We start from the raw sequence: 25,348 nt of genomic DNA, 5'->3' as shown, positions 1-25,348 counted from the left end.
CAGAACTTGAGAAATTCCTCCACCCCTTCTGAAAATCCCCTAGACCAGCCTATAAAAAAACCCAGCTGTAACCCACTTTGGACTCTGCTGTATGGAGTATACTTGACCCAAGCTCGAGCTTGCTAATAAACCCTCATGTGCTTGCATCGGTGTTGGCTCCTTGGTGGTTTCTCGGATACGCAATCTTGGGCACAACATTTGGGGGCTCGTCCGGAATCCAAAACCTCCAGGACCCTATCCAGAGGTTTTCATGCGTGGTGAGTGCACTCAACTTTTTCCACCTTTTGCGCGCATATTCTCTGAGAGCTCTAAACTGTACTTTTACCTGTAGGAATTCCAATCTGTAGTGGCTTAGGCGGATGTACTGGCGGGCCGTTTACAGGGGTCTTGAGGAGATGTCCCTTGCCCCCGCCTGGAGGACAAGGTCCTCATCTCTAAGAAGGACGGAGGTCCTCATCTGTAAGGAGGACGGGGTCCTCATCTGTAAGGGGGATGGGGGTCCTCATCTGTAAGGGGGATGGATGTCTTCATCTGTAAGGAGGATGGGGGTCCTCATCTGTAAGGAGGACAGGGTCCTCATCTGTAAGGGGGACGGAGGTCCTCATCTGTAAGGAGGACCGGCTGCCCGCCCTTCGGGTTACTTTCTGTTTTGTCTATGCAGCTGCACGGGAACATTTGTCTGTGTTACTATGTCCTTGTTAACTGTGCATTTGTCTGTATTACTGTATCTTTGTTAACTGTCATAACTGTTTACATAAGGAGAGGGAAATTTCAAACTTACTGCATGTCAAAATGGCCAACCTTTGGCGTGGGATGGCCCCAAGAAGGAGCTCTCCACTTACCTATTATCTTATAGGTTAAGGCCATGATCTAAAGGGACAAACCGAATGGCCACCCTGACCAGGTGCCTACATCCTGGTCTGGCAGGACACGATTGAGAATTCCCCTCCTTGGCTAAAACCATTTTTACCCCCCAAAGCTGAACTTGGCTGAAGGTAAGGAGAGACTCCGGGTCCACCTCCAGACTCTAATGGCAGGTCTCCAGGCTGCCGCATGCAAGCCTACCAATCTGGCCGAGGTACGGTTATGTAAGACAGGGTAAGGATGAGAGTCCAGCAGCCTTCTTAGAGAGAATACTAGGAGAGAAGAGCTTGCAGGATTTATAGTAGCAGAAAGAGTCTATAATAATAAAGTCAGGAAGAGCAACAAACCAAACTAAGTGACTGGCATACCCAAAACCTGGCCAAGATCCTGCTGGCCACAACCATGGATGACCCACAGGAAAGATGGAGGCACCTCAAGAAGCTGGCTTCAGGGACAGGTAAAGAGGCTCCCTGGTCCCCGTCGGGACCGCCCTAAGCTGAACAAAAACCAATGTGCTTATTGCAAAGAAGAGGGCCACTGGGTGAAATACTGTCTTAACAAAAGACCTAAGGCCCCTGCCAAGATCTTGGAGATGGAGGATCTGGAGGACTAGGGAAGTCGGGATTCGACACCCCTCCCCGAGCCCAGGGTAACTCTCAGAGTGGAGGGGCAACCTGTTGAATTCCTAGTGGACACTGGGGCACAACATTCGGTTTTATTACAACCCCAAGAGAAATTGGGAAACAAGACATCATGGGTGCAAAGGGCCACGGGCACCAAATAGTACTCCTGGACTACCTGAAGAACTGAGGATCTAGGCATGGGCCGGGTATCCCGTTCCTTCATGGTCATCCCTGAGTGTCCCTACCCGTTGTTAGGTCGGGACTTGCTCACCAAGATGGGGGCACAAATTCGCTTCCACCCCAAAGGGGCAAAAATCCTAAACAAGGAGGGGCACCCTATTCAGGTGCTTGTCCTGAGTTTAGAAAACGAATATCATCTCCATCAAATTGCCCTCAGCCCCAATGACTGACATTGACCATTGGCTGTGGGAATTTCCCCAAGTGTGAGCAAAAACTGGGGGAATTGGGCAGGCCCGGCACCAACCAGCCATATACATAGAACTAAAGCCGGGGGCACACCCTGTCAGGGTTCGCCAATACCCCATGCCTCTCGTAGCGCGTACAGGAATCACACCCCACATACAGCAACTACTGGACTCGGGCATATTGAGGCCTTGCCAATTGGCATGGAACAAAACTTGCTGTCGGTTCGGAAACCACACTCTAACGATTACAGGCCAACCCAGGACTTAAGGGAAGTCAACCGGCGAGTAGAGGATATGCACCCTACGGTTCCAGACCCATACACCCTCCTCTATTTAAAAGACGCCTTTTTCAGCCTGCCTTTAGCACCCAAGAGCCAAGACCTCTTCACCTTTGAATGAACGAACCCTGAGAAAGGCATTAATGGCCAGCTCACCTGAACTCGACTACCACAAAGATTCAAAAATTCACCGACCATCTTTGATGAGGCCTTACATGAAGACTTGGGTGAGTTCTGTTCTGAGCACGCTCATTTGATATCCTGTTGGTGGTGGAGGGCCAGGACACATGCCTGCGAAGCACCAGGGACTTGCTCCAAACCATAGCGGCTCTAGGATACCGGGCCTCAGCTAAAAGAGCCCAGATCTGCAGAGCAGAGGTGAGCTACCTTGGGTCAAATTAAAGGATGGACAAAGATGGTTGACAGATGCACGGAAAGAAACCGTCTTAAGGATCCCACAGTCGCAAACTGTCCTCCAGGATGGACAGAGGCATTTCCCACCAAACATGAAACAGCACAGACCGTGACCAAGAAACTGCTGGAAGACATCTTACCGAGGTATGGTTTTCCTGTTAAGACTGGATCAGACAATGGCCCAGGATTCGTCTCTAAGGTAACACAGGGAGTGGCACTAGTACTTGGGACAGATTGGAAATTACCTTGTGCATATAGGCCTCAAAGCTCAGGACAGGTAGAGAGGATGAACAGAACATTAAAGGAGACCTTAACTAAATTAGCCCTGGAGACTGGCGGGGACTGGGTGACTCTCCTCCCCTTTGCCCTTTATAGGGTGAGGAACTTCCCATATAAGATGGACCGACTCCCTACGAGATCATGGTTGGTATTCCTCCACCTATTATCCCCAATTTAAAACCTGAGGTGCTTGCTGAGTTTGATGATTACCAACTCCTTTTCTCCCTCCAAATGTTAAAACAAACCCATGAGCAGGTGTGGCCTAAGCTGAGGGCCCTCTACGAGACTGGGCCACCCCCGGGCTCCCATTGATACCGGCCAGGTGACTGGGTGCACGTGCAGAGATACCAACACCAGACACTTCAATCTCACTGGAAGGGACCCTACATCGTGATCCTGACCACTCCCACCGCTCTCAAGTTCAGCAGGATTACTCCCTGGGTCCACTACACCCATGTCCAGCCAGCAGACCCACACGCTGTTCTCAAGGACTTTGTTAAGACTGCGCCGTTCTCACTTACCCCACTAATGTTGCTTATGCTCTGTCCTCTTTATGCCAGAACCAATCCCCATTAGCCATTTTAAAATGTGCACCCAATTCAGCCTTGCTTTTAAAGTCTTTTAAGGTTTAAAAAGATGGGACCATCTTAACTGTAGAGAGGCTTTTGCAAGCAAGTGTGGGGGGGAGGTTATGTGTTGCCCCAAATGAGGAGTGTTGCTTCTTTACTGATCACTCAGGAATAGTCCGGGAATCTATGGCAAAAGTCAGAAAAGGTTTGGCTAGACGTAAACGGGAGCGAGAACAGCAACAAGGTTGGTTTGAATCATGGTTTAGTCATTCCCACTGGCTTACTCTGAGACCAATCTGGACCCATGATTGGGTCCTTCCTTAGGTTCCTCTGAGAGGGGGAAATGTGGAGGCCGAGAAAAACTCAGGCCATTCCACCTCAAGTTTAGCATTAGCACAAGTACAGCCATCTTAGGCCCCTGTGAATAAGAGCTGAACTTTACAGGAAAAACTGCAGAATGTCCTCGGCAGGGGATCCCATATCAGAAAGACAACAGAGGCCACGCCCATGGTAGAAAGTCCCATATTAGAATGAGAACAGAGCTCAATGCCCTTGAAAGCCCCATATCAGAATGTAAACAGAACTTGAGAAATTCCTCCACCCCTTCTGAAAATCCCCTAGACCAGCCTATAAAAAACCCAGCTGTAACCCACTTCGGGGTCCAAGTCCCTGCTCCACTGTGTCAGGTATACTCGGACCCAAGCTCGACCTTGCTAATAAACCCTTGTGCGCTTGCATCGGTGTTGGCTCCTTGGTGGTTTCTCGGATTCGCAATCTTGGGCACAATAAGATTTTTTTTTCTTAGTAGATATTGTCATATTTTCATTTTACAGGTTAATAATACTGAGGCTCCTGCATCAGAAGGCTGAACAAAATTAAATCACAGTACATTTCAACCAGGAATCTGAGACTACCCTTTCTTCTCATGTCCACATCAACACTAGGTTTTAGAGCATTTAAACTTTCTCTCAAGGTTAAATCATATTGATTTCTGTTTCCCTAATAACTAGTCAACTTCCTTTTTCCCAAGTGTGTTAGTCATTTGGATTGGCTCTTGGTGCATTGTATATTCATATCTTTGTTCATTTTTATACTGTGTGTTTTGTATTTTTCCTGTCAATTTGTAAGAACTTTTTGTGTATTACTGAAATGAACTCATGGCATGTTACGCATTTTCATTTTTCCCAGATGTATTGTATATCTATTGGTCTTGCTTGGTATATATATATATATATCTTTTGCATACAAATGGTTTAAATTTCATTTGGTAAATTCTGAGTTTCTAAATACTCTAGGTGTTTAACATTGTACATGAACTGTCTAGACTTTCTTGCACTATGGCAAGAATACAATCAGCGTTTTAATTCAACTGGTGTTAATTTTTGTGAGTAGTGTAAGACAGGGATCCATTTTTAATTCCTCCTAGATACATGCATTGCTATTTCAGCACTGAATATTAAATATGTTAGTATTTACTCATTGACTACTTCTACCACAATTGTTGAATTAACTTTATTATTTTGACAAGGTATTCAAGATACTATAGCACCCAAAAACACAATGCTTAAAAAGTTTTTAAAGTATTTGTTCATTTAAATTTGCTTGTTCTCTAATGTACTAAAGCAAATAAGTGTGAAGATGGAGTCATGAATTCTGTCTCCTTGCTTTATGACTAGATTTCTTCTGATTTTGATGTGTATGGAAAATGAACTTATCAGTATGTCAGCCATATCTGTATTTCATCCTTTAAAAAACCATGAAATCACTCATTTCCACCAGTATTTTAACTATCCATGCCATATAGGTGTGTTTTTATATGTGTGTATTATGTATGCATACATATTTTTATATATTTGTATGTGTGTGTGCGTGTGTGTGTATGTTGTGTAATATTCTTCTGTGTCTCCCAGGGCTAGGCACCAATGAGCTTTGTGAAATTTGAGCTTATTAAATGTGTATGTCTACTTGTTCTTTGGACACAATAGGAAGAAAGAACATAAAATTCAGGATGGTTATGTGTGTCATACATAAAAGCATGCACTTTGTTTAGATAGTCTAGATTTGAATCTATGTTGTGCCACTTAATGAGCTGTATGATCTTAGGCTTCTTAAGTGCATTGCATCTGAATTTCCTTATCTCTAAGAAAGATATAACAATAGCTGTATCATTTTAAGTACTCAATAGTGTTAGTGTGTTAAAAATTTAATAAAATACATGGCTACTATTAATTGTTCTATATATTATTTCCTTTTTTTCCATTTTGTTCCAGAGTATATTCAGGATATTAATCTGTAAAATAAGAAAAGGAAAGAAATCCAGAATCTCTCCTCTACTCAATTCCTTTATTCTTTTGGTTTTTTTAAAAAATATATATATTTATTTATTTAGAGAGCCCACAAGGAGTGGGGATCAGCAGAGAGAGAGGGAGAGAGAGAATCTCAAGAAGATTCTACACTTAAGCATGGAGCCTAGCATGGGGGCTCAGCCTCAGGGCCCTAAGATCATGACTTCAGCAGAAATAAAGAATGTGATGCTTAACTGACTGAGCCACCCAGGCACCCCTCAATTCCTTTATTCACAACAACTGGTTCTTTTTCCTCTGTTAACGTGTTTTGTCAATAGTGAGAAACACCAAGAAATATGTAGGAAGTCCATGATTTGTCTGGATCATCACTTTCATGCATTTCTACCTTTTAATGTCTATTTCTCTTCTTTGCTTCCTGAGAACCCTCTCTCTACCTCTTCCAATTCTCCAGTGGCATCACTTCAGCCTCTTGTCAACCCCACCTTTATTTACTCCTCTCAAATAAGTCATGTCCTGATACCTTTCTACATGTTTACCTATCCTGAGATAGGTTGCTACTGTTTCAATTTGCACAATGACCCTGAGAAATAGGTATTATTATTACATCTGTGTTACTAAAGATGCTATATGATCTGTCCAGGAACCAAGCCAAAAAATAGCACATCCTATATTCAAACACAGACTTAATAATTATAAATTTCATGTTTTTTCCTGCTGTCCCTTATTTGTATATGACTGTTTTGTTTGATTGACTAATCTGAGTTAGGATGACAATGATTAAGAATCAATAGAGAATTTTTCATGGTTTAACTGATTTGACTCACCACTTAATAGATTTATTTGGTCACAGAAATAAATATGTGTGTACATGTATGTGTGTGTGTAAAGCAATTACTTTACATCTTAGGAATTTTTTTTCAGCATATGCTTTTGATATTACCCCTACCAAAAAAAATCATATTTCAAAATGAGACAAATAGGTGTAAATGTAGAAATATTTCAAGTGCCATAACACAGTGACTAAAAAACTAGAGTAAAAACTAGAGGTTGGAATTATTTATAAAAGGAACTCCTTTACCAGGGCCACCTATGGTACTCAGAGTGTCACTTGACATTTCAGATGTACCCTTACTTTATAATCTAAATACTCAAATACTAAATACTGAATTTCTTTTACATAGATTAGTATGTACTCTTTATAGGAAGGCAACATGAAAATGTACATTTGTATTAGAGTCACCAGATATAGCAAATAAAAACAAAGAGTACCCAGTTATATTTACTTTTCAGGTAAAGAGCAAATACTGTTTTTAGTAGAAGTATGTGCCTTGCAATACTTGGGATACATATATACTAACAATTATCTATTTTTATCTGACTTCAAATTTAACTAGGTATCTTGCGCTTTACCTGGCAACTAATTTTTGTGTATCTAATACAATAGCCAAATCAATTTTCATATTGATATTCAAAGCAGTAACAACCACTAACAGCTACACAGAATCATCACATTGCATTGATGTGTTTTTAATATTGTGATAAAACTCATATAACATAAAATTTACTGCCTTAATCATTTTTTTAAGATTTTTTTATTTATTCATGAGAGACACACACAAATAGAGAGAGGCAGAGACACAGGCAGAGGGAGAAGCAGGCTCCATGCAAGGAGCCCAATGTGGGACTCGATCCCAGGACTCCAGGATCACACCCTGGGCGAAAGGCAGGCACTAAACCACTGAGCCACCCAAGGATCCCAATTGCCTTAATCATTTTTAAGTATATAGTTCAGTAAGTGTTAAGTGCATTCCCGTTGTGCCACCAATCTCCAGAACTCTTCATCTTGCAAAACTGAAGTTCCATACCCATTGAATAACTTGTCATTTCCCCTTCACTCTAGCCCTTGTCAATCAGCATTCTACTCCTGTCCCTGAATTTGACTACTCTAGAGACCTCTTATAAATGGAATCATACAGTATTTGGGGTTTTATGTTATTGGCTTATTTCACTAACCAGAGTATCCTCAAGATTTATCCATGTAACAAGTTTCAGAATTCCTACCTTTTTAAAAGGCTGAATAGTATTCCACTTCTGTTTATCTATTCACCTGTCAATGGATACTTGCGTTGCTTTCACCTTTTTTGATTATTACAAAAAATGCTTCAGAGTTAGTGTCTTAATCTCTTCAAGCTGCAATAACAAAAATCCACTACCTGGGTAGCTTATAAAGAACAGAAATATATTTCTCACAATTGGTTGGGTGAGGGCTCTTCCAAGAGGCAGACTTCTCATGTGCCCTCCTCTAAAAGGAACTGAGCATTACTGTGGGATCTTTTTTATAAAACCACTAATCCCATTCATGAAGATCCAACCTTAATCTATTTACCTGCCGAAGACCTCATCTCCTAACATCATCACATTGGGCATTAGAATTCTAACATTTGAATATTGGAAGATCGAAATAATTTAGACCACAGCAGTTGATTTCTTAGGATCTTCTTTTTATCTTGTAAATGGCCATTTTCTCCCTGTGTTGTCACATGGTCTTTCATCTGGGTAAATCTGTATCCTAATTTTCTTTTCTTATGAAAACACCAGTCATATTAAGTTAGGTCCAAACTTATTTAAATTTAATTATCTCTTTAAAGATTAAATTCAGGGACATCTGGGTGGCTCAGTGGTTGAGCCTCTGCCTTTGGCTCAGAGCTTGATCCAAAGGTCCAGGATCCACGGGTCCGGGATCAAGTTCCACACTGGGCTCCTACATGGAGCCTGCTTCTCCCCCTGCCTCTGTCCCTGCCTCTCTCTCTCTCTCTCTCTCTGTGTCTCTCATGAATAAATAAATAAATAAAATCTTTTAAAAAAAAGATTAAATCCAAATATAATCACTTTCTGAGGTTCTAGGGGTTAGGAATTTTGAGACACAATTCTATTTATAATAGGTATAAAACCAAAAGTGAAATTCCTAGATCATATGGTAATTCTATTTTTATTTTTTGAGGAAACTCTATACTGTTTTTCATAGTAACTGTACCTTTTTATACATCCAACAATAGTGTATAAGAATCTCTATTCTCCACATCCCTCACAACACTTGTAACTTATCTTTTTTACAGTAGCCATCATAATGGGTGTGAGGTGGTAGCTCACCGTGGTTTTGAATTGCATTTTCCTAACGTTGACCATCTTTTCATGAACTTATAGGACAGACCATTTCTGTATCTTCTCAGAGATGTCTATTCAAGGATGCCTGGGTAGCTTAGCAGTTGAGTGTCTACCCTCAGCTCAGGGCATAATCCTGGGTCTGGAGATAGAGTCCCGGATTGGGCTCCCTGTGAGGAGTCTGCTTCTCCCTCTGTCTATGTCTCTGCCTCTCTCTCTCTGTGTTTCTCATAAATAAATAAATAAAATCTTTTTTAAAAAAAGAGAAATGTCTATTCAACTCTTCGACCATTTTTTAAATTAGATTGTTTTGTTGTTGAATTGTAGTTCTTTATGTATTCTGGATATTAAACACTTATCAAGTATATGATATGCAAATATTTTTCCCTTCTGTAGGCTGCCTTTTCACTCTATTGATTATGTCCTTTGATGTACAGAAATGTTCACTTTTGATAAAATTCACTTTATCTATTTTAATTTTTGTTGCCTTGCTTTTCATGTCATATCAAAGGAGTCATTTCCAAGTCTTGTATCATGAAGATTTTCCCCTTTTCTTCTAAAAATTTTACAGTATTATTTCGTACATTTAAGTCTTTGATTCATTTTGAGTTGTTTTATGTATAGTGTAAGGTAAGTGTACCATTTCATTATGTTACTTGTGAATATGCTATTTCCTTAATATCATTTGTTTAAAAATCTCTCCTTTTCCCATTGAATGATTGTGGCACCTTTGCCAAATAATCATTTGACTATTTAGAAGAGAGTTTATTACTGGATTCTTTGTTCTTTCCCATTGATCTATATGTCTGTCTTTATTTCAGTACTACAATGTTTTGATTACTGTCATCAGTAATGTGTGTGAAGTTGGAGTGTGAGAACTCCAACTTCATTCTTCTTTTTCAAAATTGTCTTGGCTATCCTGGTTCTCTTGAGATTCCTTATGAGTTTTGGAATAGCTATTTTTATTTCTGCAAAAAAAATAGCATTGGGATTTTCATAGAGATCATGTAAGTCTACTTTTTGATGGATAGTTTTTCTACTCTTATTCCAATATAGTTCCTAGAATTTAGAGTCATTTCTAATTTTATAAGTTTAGATATTATCTCTCTGTGGGAGGTAGAATGTTAAAGATGCTACCAGGCAGCAAAAAAAGCACTTCTGAGAAGATTAGCATAAAGAGAAAAATAAAAAGCTTAATCTACAAGTCATAAAAATTAAGAAAAGTTCTTTAAAAATATGTATTAGTGTGCTCAGGCTGCCATAACAAAATATCACGGGCTGCATGGCTTAAACAGTAGAAACATATTTTCTCATATTTCTAGAAGTTCAAAATCAAGGCACCTTCAGGATTGGTTGTAGATAAGTTCTCTTACTGATTTTCAGAAAGATGCCTTCTTCTGTGTCCTCACATGACCTTTCCTCTGTGCTTGAGGGAGTGAGTTCTGTGATGTCTCTTCCTCTTATAAGGACATCAGTTCTCTTGGATTAGAGTTCCACCCTCATGACCTCATTTAACCTTAATTACCTTCTGAAGTCCTTAGAAGTTAGTCACAGTAGGTTTAAGGCTTCAATTTATGTATTTGGGGTTGGGGAGGGATTCAGTCGCTAATTACATAGATTGGAAATTAGAGAATAAGAAAGATATATCACTAATGGACAGTGGCAGGATCTCACAGAAATGACCACCTCTGCTGCTTTGGACAAAACTAGAAAAGCAGAGGCATGATGAATTTTCAGAGTCCAATATTAAATTAATAGTTTATCCCTTGGGGATCCCTGGGTGGCGCAGCGGTTTGGCGCCTGCCTTTAGCCCAGGGCGCGATCCTGGAGACCTGGGATCGAATCCCACGTCAGGCTCCCGGTGCATGGAGCCTGCTTCTCCCTCTGCCTGTGTCTCTGCCTCTCTCTCTCTCTCTCTGTGACTATCATAAATAAAAAAAAAAATTAAAAAAAAAATTCTTAAAAAAAAATAGTTTATCCCATGTCCAAAATTGTGAAAATCAGCCTTTTGTGAATGAAAAGACTAGACTCATTCATTCAATGAGTCATTTAAAAAAAAATAACACACAATAATTTTTTTTCCTTTTTGAAAACAAACAAGTACAAACAAGAACATTTACATATCCAAACATTCAGTTTACATTTGGAAGAATGGATTCTAGGGAATTGAGTGAGATTATAGTAACACTTTCCTTTTTCTTTAATTTAGAATAAAATATTTAATTTAAAATGAAAGTTTCCTGAAAATACAAAACACTAAATCTTTACTGATATTGCAGTAAAAAAAAAAATGAGCTAATATATAAATGATAATGATTTATTATTTAGGTGAATATTGTTCTAGCCTTCTTATGATATCTTCTAAAAAACAAGTAAAAGTTAAAAAGAATGAGAGGAACACTGGATATTGTACAGCGGTACTACATATGAATGAAATTTCAAAATTTTTATTTGAAAGCAAAATTGGTGTTTTTACCTTTATAAAATGTAAGAACACTACACGTTTGAAAAATAACTGTCTTCTAAAATTATATCAAATAGCTATTCTATTTCAATCACCATCATATAAATCAGAACTCTGCACAGGCCTTCAAGTATCATTTACAACCACCTGTTTCTTCACCAAGATTATGAATTTAAAATAATAATCCATTTTTATATAATACTGAGTTTACTGTATCACTATTTATTTTGTTTTTATTTATTTACTTATTTTTTTATATTTATTCTCTCTATTTAAAAATTAACACAGCCTGAGTTTAAATCATCCCTAACTATTTGGAAGTCCTGTCTGCTACAAGTCAAGTGGTTCACTATTTGGGATAACAATGTATAACTCACTGATAGGACATTCCAGTTTCACTGTTTTTGACAGCAAATTAATTTCGTTCTCTTCCTGCTACAGGTAACAAAATTTAGTCAAGAACAGCTGACTTGCAAGCAGGACATTGTATAAAAAGTGTATTAGCATAAGAATATGGTGAATTACAACCATAACCTGAGTTAAGACCTGGGAGATGCTTCCAAATCTGTCGCTTCAAATGCAGGAAATTTGGAGGAAGTGATTTAAACTAAATTACCTTCAGCTTTTTTTTTTTTTAATTTTTAAAATAGAAAGAGTAAAATAAAATAATAAAATGGAAATGTGGTAATAATTGTTTCACTTAATGAAAAAGGTGTTGCAAGGACCAAATGTCTATGAAAATGTCTAGCATAGAAAATTTCAAATAGAATTTACTGATAAGTATTGTACAAAAATTTTATATTTGTTTTAAGACACATGGAATTAAAAGTTTCTGTTAAGATCATTTTTGGTCCTAGAATGACATTTTGATATACATGAGAAGCTAGTGGCTTTATGTGGCACAGTGAACTGATGTCTTCCAAATGTTCAGTATCCGAAAACTTGATATTGTTTTGTATTTATCATCCAGTGTTTAGCAGTTCATCCTCAAAATTATATATGTAAATTGTACTATATGCTCCTAGGTAAGAATGATATAGAAATAGCCAGAGTTGCCCCCTCCACACCATTTAATCCTAAATAATCATACTACAGATTACTAGGAGAACACTTTATCAGACTTTTAAAATATAATAAGTAAATATACAAGAAAAGAGGGAACCTGTGTTCTCATCTACTTTCTGTGACTAAAATTCTTTTATGACTTTGGACAACTATCTGACCTTTTACACATTTGGCAATTCTATACAAAAATGAGGGGGAAATATCATGTTTTGTATCTTAAAGAAAATAAAATTCTTTTAAGGTCCCTTCAAACATTTAGATGCTTATAATCAGTACAACCCACCTACTTAAAACTCTACAAATTTCCAAAAAAAATGCTGTCTACAAATGCAATCCCTTGTTATATCAAACAAAGACTACATCATCCAAAAAGAATATAGTGTTAAATATTCATAAAATCCAGTAATTTCTATACTGCCTGTGGTACATCAGCCATAAGGAAATACAATATTATTAACATGAAGAAAATTAAAATAAACAAAAAGTGCATTTTAAAATGCAAATTAGTTTATTTGATTGCACATTCTACACTCAGAACACTTCAAACCTGCAAACTGTCTGACAAGTGAGTTTACAAAGTGAGATTAGCTCTGTACCAGTGACATGTAATTTTGATAAAGTAAGTGATTAAATTCCTCATACCTAGTGGATGAAAAGCTGTTCTGAAAATAATGGTTGGAATCATTGTAATTGTCGCACATAAATTATTTTGTTTATAATAAAATGTAGTTGGAACAAGATAAGGCTGAATCAGTTACCAACATATGTTCTCTCATCTCTTGGGCAGTCAGTCCTGGAGGGTGATTAGCAAACTGGAATGTTTTAATTTGAGTTGGCCAAGTTTCTAAAATTGGATCATGAACATATGCGGTCAAATGATGAGACAATCCCCTGAGAATTAGGATCCATGTATTCCAATTCTACTTTAACTAGTGTCTTAACAAAGTTGCAAATACTGTATGCAGTTTGCAGTTTTCCAGAAGAACTATCAAAATGATAAGACTGAGAAAAATAAGTTTACATGGTCAATAATCTGACATTGGCATTGTAAGAAAACCCAGTTATGGGAAAAAACAGATTGAGAAACATGATATTTTGCCTGATTTTACCATTTCTAGCTGTATGAATAATTTACCCTCCAACTTTTATATAATTAATGACTAGACAGTTCTTTTAGGTTGTTTACTCCTCATCTTATGAGCCTTGGTCTTACCACTTTTAAAATGGGGAAACTCATTTTAGGATTATTCTGAAAAGCAAGTGAACTAATAATAAATATAACACACTTATCATAGTACCTAACACATAATATGTTTTCAAAAAGTTATTAAATTTAGTATGTATAGCAGGTACTCAACAAACACTTCTCTTCACAACCCCATTTCAGCCTGTGAGGTGGCATTTCTTAAAAACCAAGCAGTTATTGGCTGTTTTGTCACACTTGAGATCCCATTAATGATATTTCATTTAACAAGTGTGAACATGGGTTGCTGATAAAGTTGTTTTTTAAACATGCTTTGGATGAGGTAGAGATTGGAGTAGTCACCAAGAAAATTGTGTATTTTTTTGTTTGTTTTCACCTACAATTGAGAAGAAAATCTATCAGTTATAGACACAACCGTTTTCTCAAGTACATAATTAAAAATGTCTGCTTTGACTGGCTTAAAAAAAAATTAAACTGAATAGTCTTGCTGGCATAGATGTATATACCCTATACATCTCTGTTTTAAATACTTCTGGTGTTTTCTACCTCAGGATGCATAATGGAAGAATTAACATATTGAGATACCTAATCTTCCACTAATTCTTTTAGAATTACAGAAAATATGCCTCCCAAAATTGGAAGGAAAAAACCTTAGTCCCATAAAGGAGAAAGGGAACAAGCCTTGGAATAGAATGTTTAAGAAAATGCTGTGTACAGGTAATAATAGGTTCAAACTGGTAGAAAACAGAACAAAGCTAAAGAAAATATAAAAGGTGACTACACATTGTAACATCTGGTGATGACATTGAGGTCTTCCAAATGAACCTGTTTGAAGGTGCAGGGGGCTGAGATCAGGAGAACAGATCACTGATCTGTTAACTCCAGAGCAGCCGTCATACTTTGATGAATAAAAGAAGCACATCAAGTAGTTCCCTTAACTTACCTGTCGCCTCAGTTTCCAAGGAATAATTATAGCATCTACCTCCTTGTTTATGTATAATCTAAGTGAGTTAATAGGCATAACGTATTCATTATTGTTATTATCTTAGACACAAGGCTTTTCCTTCTGTGCATTTCTTATTTTCTAACTCAATAATATTTTGGTCAACCTAGGGTTATTTATTTCTATTTCATTGCAAAACACTCAGAAAATTTGGCCTTTAAAATAAATCTTAAATTTTACTTTGTAATGTAGGAATACTATTAAATATTTTGAACTATCATGTATAAATTTTCATTGTATGTATCTACTTAAATAATCAGTAATTACTACATTACATATTAAATACATTTTATTAATCAAAATTTTTATTTTTTGTTTACCATATGTGTTAATACTAACACACACAATGTTTTAATCTGCTCTTCCATGGTCACTGAGGATGTTATGCATCTTTCATGTGCTTATTGGCTGATGTTCATTTTCTTTGGAATATTTTCATTGTTTTTAAGTTACCTAACTTTCTCTTATAGGTTTATAGTGATCCTATATAGTTTTGCATACAGTTAATGAGTTGGTATATAAATAATAGCCTGTCATGGTTTTAATCTTGTCATTTGATGGGCAAGGATGTTTTTTTCCCTTTTAATGAGTAGAGTACTACTTATCAATCTTTTCTCTTATGCTAAATGTTTTTGGTGTCTCTTTCAACGAATCTTTGCCACCTTTCCCCAGATCATAAAAATATTATCTTATTTTACCTTCTAGGAAATTTGTGATGTTATCTTTTATATTTAGCCTACATCAATCTGGAATTGACTTTTGTGCTATTTTGTTCCATATGGATATGCAACTACCCTAACTACTTCATAAAAGTCTGGCTCCTTTTTTTTTTTCCTCTGGTCATTTCAATGGTCTTTTTATAATAAATCAAGTCCCATTATATTCTTCTCTCTTTCCCCTTTACTCTTGCTCTAACTTTATTCTTCAAATTTCCTGGGCTTTTACTGGTCCTTTTCATTTCCATATAAATAGAAGAATTGGCTTATAAATGTACACATACACTTGCTGGAATTTAAACTGGTATTGCATTGAATCTATAAATCAAGTTGGGGAAAAAATAAAACTTTACAATACTGCTTTTTCTAATCTGTGAACATGTTACATTAACATATTTAACGTATTAGCACATTTAATATTCCATTTATTTAGATCGTAAGTTCCCCTTGGTAATATTTTATAGTTTTCTGTATGGAGACTTTCTGTGTAGAGAGTGTATAAAAAGTCTTTTGATGGATTAATTCCTAATTTTGAGGCTCTAATAAATATTATTTTCAATCTTTGTTAGTAGTTCACAGAATTTCAATAAATTTTTCTTAATTTTTAACTTGTATCCTATGACTTTGATTAATTTACTATTGCCTCTAATACTTTGTACATTCTTTTAAGTTATCTTTCTATATAAATTTTACTTATTTTATCCAGTTGTTATATTAATTTTCCCTCCAGAACTTATTACTCTGTCTAGGAACTCCACTTCTAGGTTTGTAGATTAGGTGTTCAATTTTACAAAATTTTATTTCTGCATAGGTGAGCTTATTATGTTTCTCTTGTAAGTAGTATATCATGATGTATGTGTGTATGTATTTATGCAACCTAATAAATTTAATCTTTTAATTGGAGTATTTAACCTATTTATATTTCATAAAATTACTGAACCATTAAATTTTTGTCAATTATCTCAGAATTTTTTCTGTATTTCATCACTTTTTATATCTTTTTTAAAAAAATTTTTTTGGGGGGGACATCTGGGTGGCTCAGCAGTTAAGCACATCTGCCTTTGGCTCAGGGTGTGATCCTGGAGTCCCAGGATCGAGTCCCACATCTGACTTCCTGCATGGAGCCTGCTTCTCCTTCTGCCTATGTCTCTGCCTCTTTCTGTGTCTCTCATGAAGAAATAAATAAAATCTTTTAAAATATTTTTTTTCTCTTATATCTTCAAGATGCTGATAAAGGCTACTGTTAGCCTCAAAATTTGTAGTCCCTTAAAGTACATTCAGATTTGAAAAAAAAAAAAAAAAAACATGTTTTCAGAAGTACAAAGAATAATCAGTTAACTTTTATAGATCCTTGTTTTAGAACACTGGAGAATGTATGCTAACAAAAAGAAACACATTCAGAAGGAAAGAATGGGATGAAAGAAACCTTGTTCAGCACAGAAACATATTAAATACCAAAAAATATGACTGTGAACTCTAAAAAGAATGCAAACTGTTTTTCAAAGATGGCATACAACTTTAGTTAATTAACAACAGCCTTCATGGAGACTTATGGGGGTAGAGGTGGTAGATGGTTCAGTAGGCACTGAAAGCTGCAGATAACCTTGTACCAAAAGGATGGAAGACTGAGATTCTAAACAAATGAAAAATGTTTGATTGGCAAAAAGAATATTTTATAATACATACGAAACTATGTCCCAGTCCTCAACCCCAGCACCTCAGAGTGTGACTTTATCTGGAGTTCAGGAAGGCTGAAGTGATGAAAAACTCATGGGTTCCAGAAGAAGGAAGTCATGTAGAAGACAAGCTCCAGAAATATGCACTGGAGCCCTCTTGAGTCCTTGCTAAATATTCAGCAGTATACCTAGAAGATAAAACTGCACAGGATCCAACAAAGAGTAACTGGAACTGAACCTGATGGTCTCCAAGACTTGCACAGAGCTAGAAGTCATTTGAGTAACAACCAGCCATAGTAAAGAGTTCTTTTCGATAGGTCAGAATATTCAGTAGAGACCCAATAAGGATCAGGAATTAGTAGTGGGACTAAATTTTCACTAAAATAAAGGTTACTCTAAGAATTCCCTAAAGTTTAAAAACAATTCTAGAAAGAGTCAAAATTATCTACTATCTCACTGCCTATACCACAGCCAATGATAGAAATAAAATAGAAATAAAATAAAAGGCAGTTAAAAAGCAAATAAGTAACAGATGGGAAAAGTAGAATATAACTAGCAAGACAGTAGGTTCAAACAATTCAATAATTGCCTTAAAATAAACTATTAGAAAAAAAAATAAAATAAACTATTAGGAAAAAAATAATAAAATAAACTATTAGGGACACGTGGGTGGCTCAGCAGTTGAGAGTCTGCCTTCAGCTCAGGGAGTGATCTTGGGGTCCTGAGATCAAGTCCCGGATTGGGCTCCCTGTGAGGAACCTGCTTCTGTCTATGTCTCTGCTTCTCTATCTGTGTCTCTCATTAATAGATAAAAAAATATTTTAAAAAATAAAATAAACTATTAATATTCTATTTAAATAAAAGATCTAAATATGTCAGTGAGAAATAAACTTTAAATATAAGGATGCAGATGATAATATAGATTATGTTAAAAGTGAAAGTATAAAAAGGCTATACCATACACATACTAATCATAAAAGACTGAACAATACATATTAATGTATCGACAATAGGCAATATAAAATAACAAGTCTAATTAACAGAAAGAAGACAATTCATAATAACAAAAGGATCAACTTATAAAGAAGACACAGCAACCATAAAGGTGTCTGCATCTGATTAGAAAGCTTCAAAATAAATGAAGCAAAACATACTTAAAAAGTAATAGATAAATCCACAATTAAATTTGAAGAATTCAGCACTCATCTGTCAATAATTAATAGAACAAACAGATAGAAAAATGGGAAGTAAATAGACCTAAAAATCCATTCAACCTACTTGACCTATTTGGCACTCATTGAATACAATGCCCAACAACAGCAGAATACAGAAGTGCACAGGAAATAGTCATTGAGATAAACCACATTCAAATAGTCATTGAGATAAACCACATTCAAGACCATAAAACAAGTCTCAATAAATATTAAAATGGTTCATGGGTGCCTGGGTGTCCTAGTCAGTTAAGCACCCAGCCCTTAGTTTCAGTTCAGGTAGTGATCAGAGGGTCTTGAGATTGAGCCCTGCATGGGCTCTGTGCTCAGCATGGAGTACACTTAGGACTCTCTCTCTCCCTCTACTCCCTCTCCCCACTTTCTCTCTTTTCCCCCTCTCTCTAAAATGAATACATCTTTAAAAAATAAGAATAAGGGCAGCCCAGGTGGCTCAGCGGTTTAGCGCCACCTTCAGCCCAGGGGTGATCCTGAAAACCTGGGATTGAGTCCCATACCAGGCTGCCTGCATGGAGCCTGCTTCTCCCTCTGCCTGTGTCTCTGCCTCTCTCTCTCCTCCCCTCTCACTCTCCTTCTCTCTCTGTGTCCCTCATGAATAAATAAATAAAATCCTTTAAAAATTATTTTAAAAAATAAGAATAAATTAAAAAGGGCGCAGATGGAATATTTTCCTTGACTGAAACAGAATTAAACTGGGAATTAGTAATAAGAAAATATATGGAAAAGTAGTTTTTGAAATATAAACAGCATAATTTTAAATAAAGCATGAGTCCAAAAAGAAATTATAGGGAAAATTAGAAAATATTTTGAATTAGATAAAAAAGAAAGTATGACACAAAAATGTATGGTTTGGAAAGGATTATGTCATGGAAATGCTAGAATAGGATGCTCTCAGAAGCCTCTCCTCCATGAAGCAACCATTAAGTTGACATAAAATTACAAGGTCAACGTTTTTGGAAATCTAGAATCTAATAAAAATTATAGCAACAAGTTGTAAGATTCAAAATCAACATGCAGAAATCAGTTGTCTTTCAGGGTGCCTAGGTGGCTCAGTGGTTTAAGCATCTGCCTTTGCCTAGGTCATGGTCTTGGGGATCTGGGATCAAGCCAGAGTTGAGCTTCCTGCTCAGTGAGGAGTATGATCTCCCTCTCCCTTTGTCCCTTCCTCCATTTACTCTCTCTCTCTTATCCTCTTTTTCTCTCTCAAACAAAGAAATAAAATCTTAAATTTTTTTTTAAAAAATTAGTTGTGTTTCTATACACTAACAGTGAGATATCTGAAAAAGAAATAGGAAAACAATCCCATGTACAATAGCATTAAAAGGGATAAAGTATTTATAAGTAAACTGAACTAATGAACCAAAAGACTTGTACACTGAAAATTATAAAACGATGATGAAAGAGGATTGAAACAAATGGAAGGATATCTTGTATTCATGGATTAGAAGGCATAATATTACTGCAATACCCAAAGTGATCTCAGATTTAATGCAATCCCTATCAACACCTAATTCCTTTTTTTTTGCAGAAATAGGAAAAAATAATCTGTCATTTTTATGGAACCACAAAAGACCATAAAAGACCAAATCTAGGGATCCCTGGGTGGCGCAGCGGTTTGGCGCCTGCCTTTGGCCCAGGGCGCGATCCTGGAGACCCGGGATCGAATCCCACGTCAGGCTCCCGATGCATGGAGCCTGCTTCTCCCTCTGCCTGTGTCTCTGCCTCTCTCTCTCTCTCTCTCTGTATGACTCTCATAAATAAATAATAATAATAAAAAAAATTAAAAAAAAATTTATAAAAAAAAAAAAAGACCAAATCTATCCGAAGGCATCGCAGTTTCTGATTTCAAAATATATTAAAAACTATGGCATATAAAACATTATACTACTGACATAAAGACAAATAGTTTATGCAGCATCAGTTCTGATTTTATTTATTATTTTCTGATTTTATTTCTTCTTCTGATTTTGATTTTACTTATTTGAGTCTTTTCTCTTTCTTCTAGTCTCACTAAGCACTCCTCAATTTTATCTCAATAGAGAAAAATCAACAAGACCAAAGTTTACCTCTTCTAAAAGATCAATGAAATTCTCAAACTGTTATCTAGACTGACCAAGAAAAAAAGAGAAGCCTTAAGTTACTAAATTTGGAAATGAAAGTGATGGCATTAACATAGATGTTACAGAAGTAAAAGGTGTATAAGAGAATACTATGAACAAATGTACACCAACAAATTAGATGACATAGATGAAATGAACAATTTTCTAGAGCACACAAATTATCTAAACAGTTTGAATATAAAATCTGAGCATAAATATCACACATAAAAAGATGAAATCAGTAATTTAAAAAAAATCTCTAAACAGAAGAAAAATGAGGATTAGCTTCGATGGTGTATTGGAAGATTCAATAATATTAAGATATTAGTTTTATTCATAGTGAAATTTTAATCAAAATTCTAACAGACATTTTTTTCCTTTGGAAAGTCATGGGCTGATTCTGAAATTCATACGGAAATTAATTTTTTCCAGTTATATTGAGATATAATTAATATATAACATTGTGTAAGTTTAAGATGTACAATCTATTGTTTTAATACACAAAGTATTGCAAAGTGATTACCACCACAGACTTCCTTCAGATCACATAATTAGTTTCTTTTTCTTTTTTTTGTGGTGAGAACATTTAATATCTACTCTTCTCAACTTTCAAGCATATAATACAATATTATTAATTATAATCACCATGCCATATATTAGGTCCCCAGAACTTATTTAAATCTTGCAAATGGAACTTTATACCCCTCCATGAACATCTCCCTGTTTCCTTCACATCCAGTTTTTTTGTAGATTCCACATATAACTGGTATCATACAGTATTTGTCTTTCTTTGCCTGACTTATTTCATTTAGCATAATACCCTCAAGGTCCATCCGTGTTGTTGCAAATGGCAGTCAGTGTTTTTGTATTTGTTTTCATGGCTGAAAAATATTGATATATTAATATTGATAATAATATATATTATTATTATTTATACAATATATATTACCACATACATTGATATATTGTCATCTCTGTTTCTATTTTATCCATTCCCATTGATGGAAACTTACATTCTGTACATTTCTTAGCTATTGTGAACATGGGAGTGTAGGTAACTATTCGAGATCCTCATTTCATTTTTACTGGGTATACACCCAGAAGTGGGATTGTTGGATTATATGGTAGTTCTATTTTGATTTATTGAGGAACCCCCACAACTATTTTTCACAGTGGCTGCACCAGTTTACATTCCCACCAAGAGTGTATAGTTTTTTCTTCAAATTCTCACCAACACTTACAATATTGTTTTGTTTTGTTTTAATGATAACCATTCTAACAGATGTGAGGTGATATTGCATCGTGGTTTTGATTTGCATTTTTTTGATAACTAATGATGTTAATTATCTTTTGGTGTACCTGTTGACTACATGTGTATTTTCTTTGGAAAAATGTTTATTCAGTTCCTTTGCCTGTTTTTTAATATGTTGGGGTTTTTGTCTGTGTTTTTGTTTGCTTTTTACTGTTCAGTTGTTTGAGTTCTTTATATATTTTGGATATTAACCCCTTATTAGTTGTACAATTTGCAAATATTTTCTCCCATCCTGTAGGTTGCCTTTATCATGTTGTTTATTTCTTTTGCTGCACAGAAGCTTTTTAGTTTGATGGTGTCCCACTAGTTGATTTTTGCTTTGGATTTGCATTTGGTTTTGGTGTCATATCAAAAAAATTATTGCCAAGACCAATGCCAAGGAGTTTTCTCCCTGTTTTCTTCCTCCCTCTTCTTCTTTTTATTCTTGGTATTTATTTATTTATTTATTTATTTATTTATTTATTTATTTATAGAGAGTAGTGGGAAAGGGAGAGAGAAACTCCCAAGCAGACACTGTGCTGAGCATGGAGCCCAATGTGGGGCTTGATCCCACAACCCTGAGATCATGACCCAAGTTGAAATCAATAATTGGCATTAACAGACTTTATAATATAGTTTGACATAAGGAAGATAACCTTCAGCTTTGTTCTTCTTTTTCAGTATTTCTTTAGCTACTTAGAATCTTTTGTATTTCCACAAAATGTTAAGATTTTTTTTCTGTATCTGTGAAAAATGCCATTGGATTTTTGATAGAAATTTCATTGAATCTGTAGTTTGCTTTAGGTAGTGTGGACTTTTTAAACAATATTGGTTCTTCCAATTCATGAAGATGAAATATTTTTCCATTTGTGTCTTCTTTAATCTGTTTCATCAAAGTTTTATAGTTTTCTTTGTACAGATCTTTCACTTCCTTGGTTAAATTCATTTGAAAATTTAAAACTGTTGAAAAAGGAAATAGTTCCAGAACAAACTATCTGACTTTATGATATACTGTAAAGTTAGACTATACTTAACAAGTATATTATTTGCAAAACTCAACCATATAGGTCAACGGCAGAGGATAGAAAGTTCAGATATAGATTCATGTATATTTTGCTGATTGACTTTTGCTAAAGGAACCAAGGAGAAAAGATTGTCTTCTCTGCAAATTATACTGAATAATTACATATTCATAGGAGGAATAAGATAAAATGAGAAAGTGCTCTTCAAAACTTACCATTAGTAATATGAAAGGGCAAGTCCCAAATAGGCCAAAAAAAGTTATATAGAGATTAGATAATATAGAAACAGATATCTCCCAGAATGTTTTCCCTGTATATATAAAGAATTCTGCATTTCAAAAATAAGACATGCAATCCAATTTTTTTAATGGGTGAAATATTTGAACAAGTACTTTACATAAAATAATACACAAATGGTTACTAAGCACATGAAAAGATGCTCAACATCATTAGTCATCAAGGGAACACAAAGTTACAGTATATAACTAGTTCACATTTTTAATTTGAGTTATTACAATTTTAAAGACTGATAATAACAAGAATTGGCATGATGTAGACTGAAATTATCATATATTGCTGGCAAGAATGTAAAATGGCACATCCACTATGGAAAACATTTTGGCAGTTTCTCTTAAGTTAAATCTACACTTACCATATTACCTAATAATTGTAATTCTGAATTTTTATCCAAAAGAAATGAAAACATCTGTTCACACAAAGACACACAAATGTTTATAGCACCTCTGTTCATTATACCCTAAAATCAAAAGTAATACAGTTATCTACCAATACTGTATCCATATACTGGACCATTATCAGCAAAAGGAAGGAACAATCTACTATTACATACAACATGGATGAATCTCAATAATGCTAAGCAAAAGAAGCTGGCAGAAAAAAGCATGCACAAAGAAATCCACTTTTATGAAACTCTAGTTAAAACCAGATTAATTCACAATGTCGGGAAGTAGGTTTTGGGTTGTCTGGGGCCAATAATGGGGTGAGGATTTCCTGCACAGGTGAAGGAGAACACATTTTGCAGTGATGAAGATGTTTGATATCATATTTGTGGTGGCAGTTGAATAGCTCTTTACATTTGTCAAAACTCAAATTTAAGTGTTGTCTTCCCAAAGCAGTTTTGGGGGGCATTTTACCTACATTTGTCAGTAATAATTATCTATTACATGCCTTCTCTATGCAATTGAAATTTTTTTTTTCAATCGAGATTCTTAACTTGTGTTCTCCAAATGGGCTCTAAGAGATTTACGGACCCCATAATGTTACATGCTAAATTTTATAAGTATGAGCATATAGACACTTGGTTTCTGTAAGAAGCATCTGATCTACAAAAAAATCTTAAAAATTCACCTATAGGAAAATCAGAACCTTATTCCTCCTATTTAAAAATTCTGGCTTCTTTTTATTTATGTTTATGCACACAGACTAGGAGAAACAAACCCATCTTTATCTCACTTAACAAATGCCTGTTATTAGCACTCTTGATGTGTTTGTGTGTATAAATAAAAATTGTGAACAAGACAGAAAAAAGTCATAATTGTTTGTTCCAGAATAGTTGTGTACTATGCTGCAATGTGTTTTTCCTCTTAGGACCTCATTTCCTTGTTTGTCTATCTCCAAGTCATTTTCAAAGTCCTGTGAATCTATCTTTTCTTTTTTACTTTAATAACATGTAAGGTAAAACATTCACAGAATAGAATATACATAATTGGCTCCTATATTGAGTATCTTTCTACTTAGCAACTGTTACTCTTTCTTCTTTTAATGAACCATCTTGATCTTCGGATTCACAAAACACCAGATGTATCATCTATGGTTACCTCATTACTGGTAACTATGTAGTGGGTACTCTAACACACGTGTCCAGAAAATGATTATAAACTTTCCACGTGGGAGTCACAGTAAAATTTACATGTGAAATGATGAAAATGATAAAAGTTTTTAGTTTCTCTTCTGGATTTTATCTAGTTTTCCTCCTATTTTCCTGATAGATTACTTAATACCCTCATTATTGACTACGAAAAACACAACCAGAGATTTGGAACACAAGCTTCTATTCTATGAAGTTAAGATACTATTCAACAGTTCAGATTTTCAAGAAATATCAGAAAATGTACTTGCATTTATTGACTCCTTATCTAACAGTATAGCACATTCCAATTCTAAATGAGAAGAACCACTTTATTTTGTGTGAGGAAAAATGGACATACACTTTCATTATCTGGAGACATTTTTGTTGATATTTTTAAATAAGTATGATATATTTCATTCTAAATTCCATAAAGATTGATTGATTGATTGATTGATTGAAGAACAAATAGTTTGAGACAACACTGACATCAGAAGTAATGCTCTGGCAAAGGTAGTTTCTCCTGGAGGGTCAGGTGTTCATCTACTCTGTGGCATTTAACCGAGAGATTGCAGCATCTCTTGAAGAAAAAAAAGGCTAAAGAACTTTACCAAATAAACTGAAAGGATGGGGGGAGGCATTAAGGAATTAATAATGTTTCTATATGTGGAGAAGAATGAGTCTAAAACATAAGTCTTCCTTATGTGATACCATAAGTGATACCTTGAGGCATACTGGCCTAGAATATAGAAAATAAGAGGTTAAATTTTAATATATCCCCATTCCCCAAGA

At 35.6% G+C, this 25,348-nt stretch overlaps 1 pseudogene; it reads left to right on the top strand.

Moving 5' to 3' along the window:
• The first annotated feature begins 359 nt into the window (after window positions 1-359).
• LOC140597798 (uncharacterized) overlaps window positions 360-25,348 on the top strand; it is an 83,050-nt pseudogene continuing 58,061 nt past the window's right edge.

Source organism: Vulpes vulpes, chromosome 1, assembly GCF_048418805.1.
Source record: "Vulpes vulpes isolate BD-2025 chromosome 1, VulVul3, whole genome shotgun sequence".
Lineage (NCBI taxonomy): Eukaryota > Metazoa > Chordata > Mammalia > Carnivora > Canidae > Vulpes > Vulpes vulpes.
The sequence above is the reverse complement of the archived record's forward strand: the minus strand, read 5'-3'. Positions and strand labels throughout refer to the sequence as shown.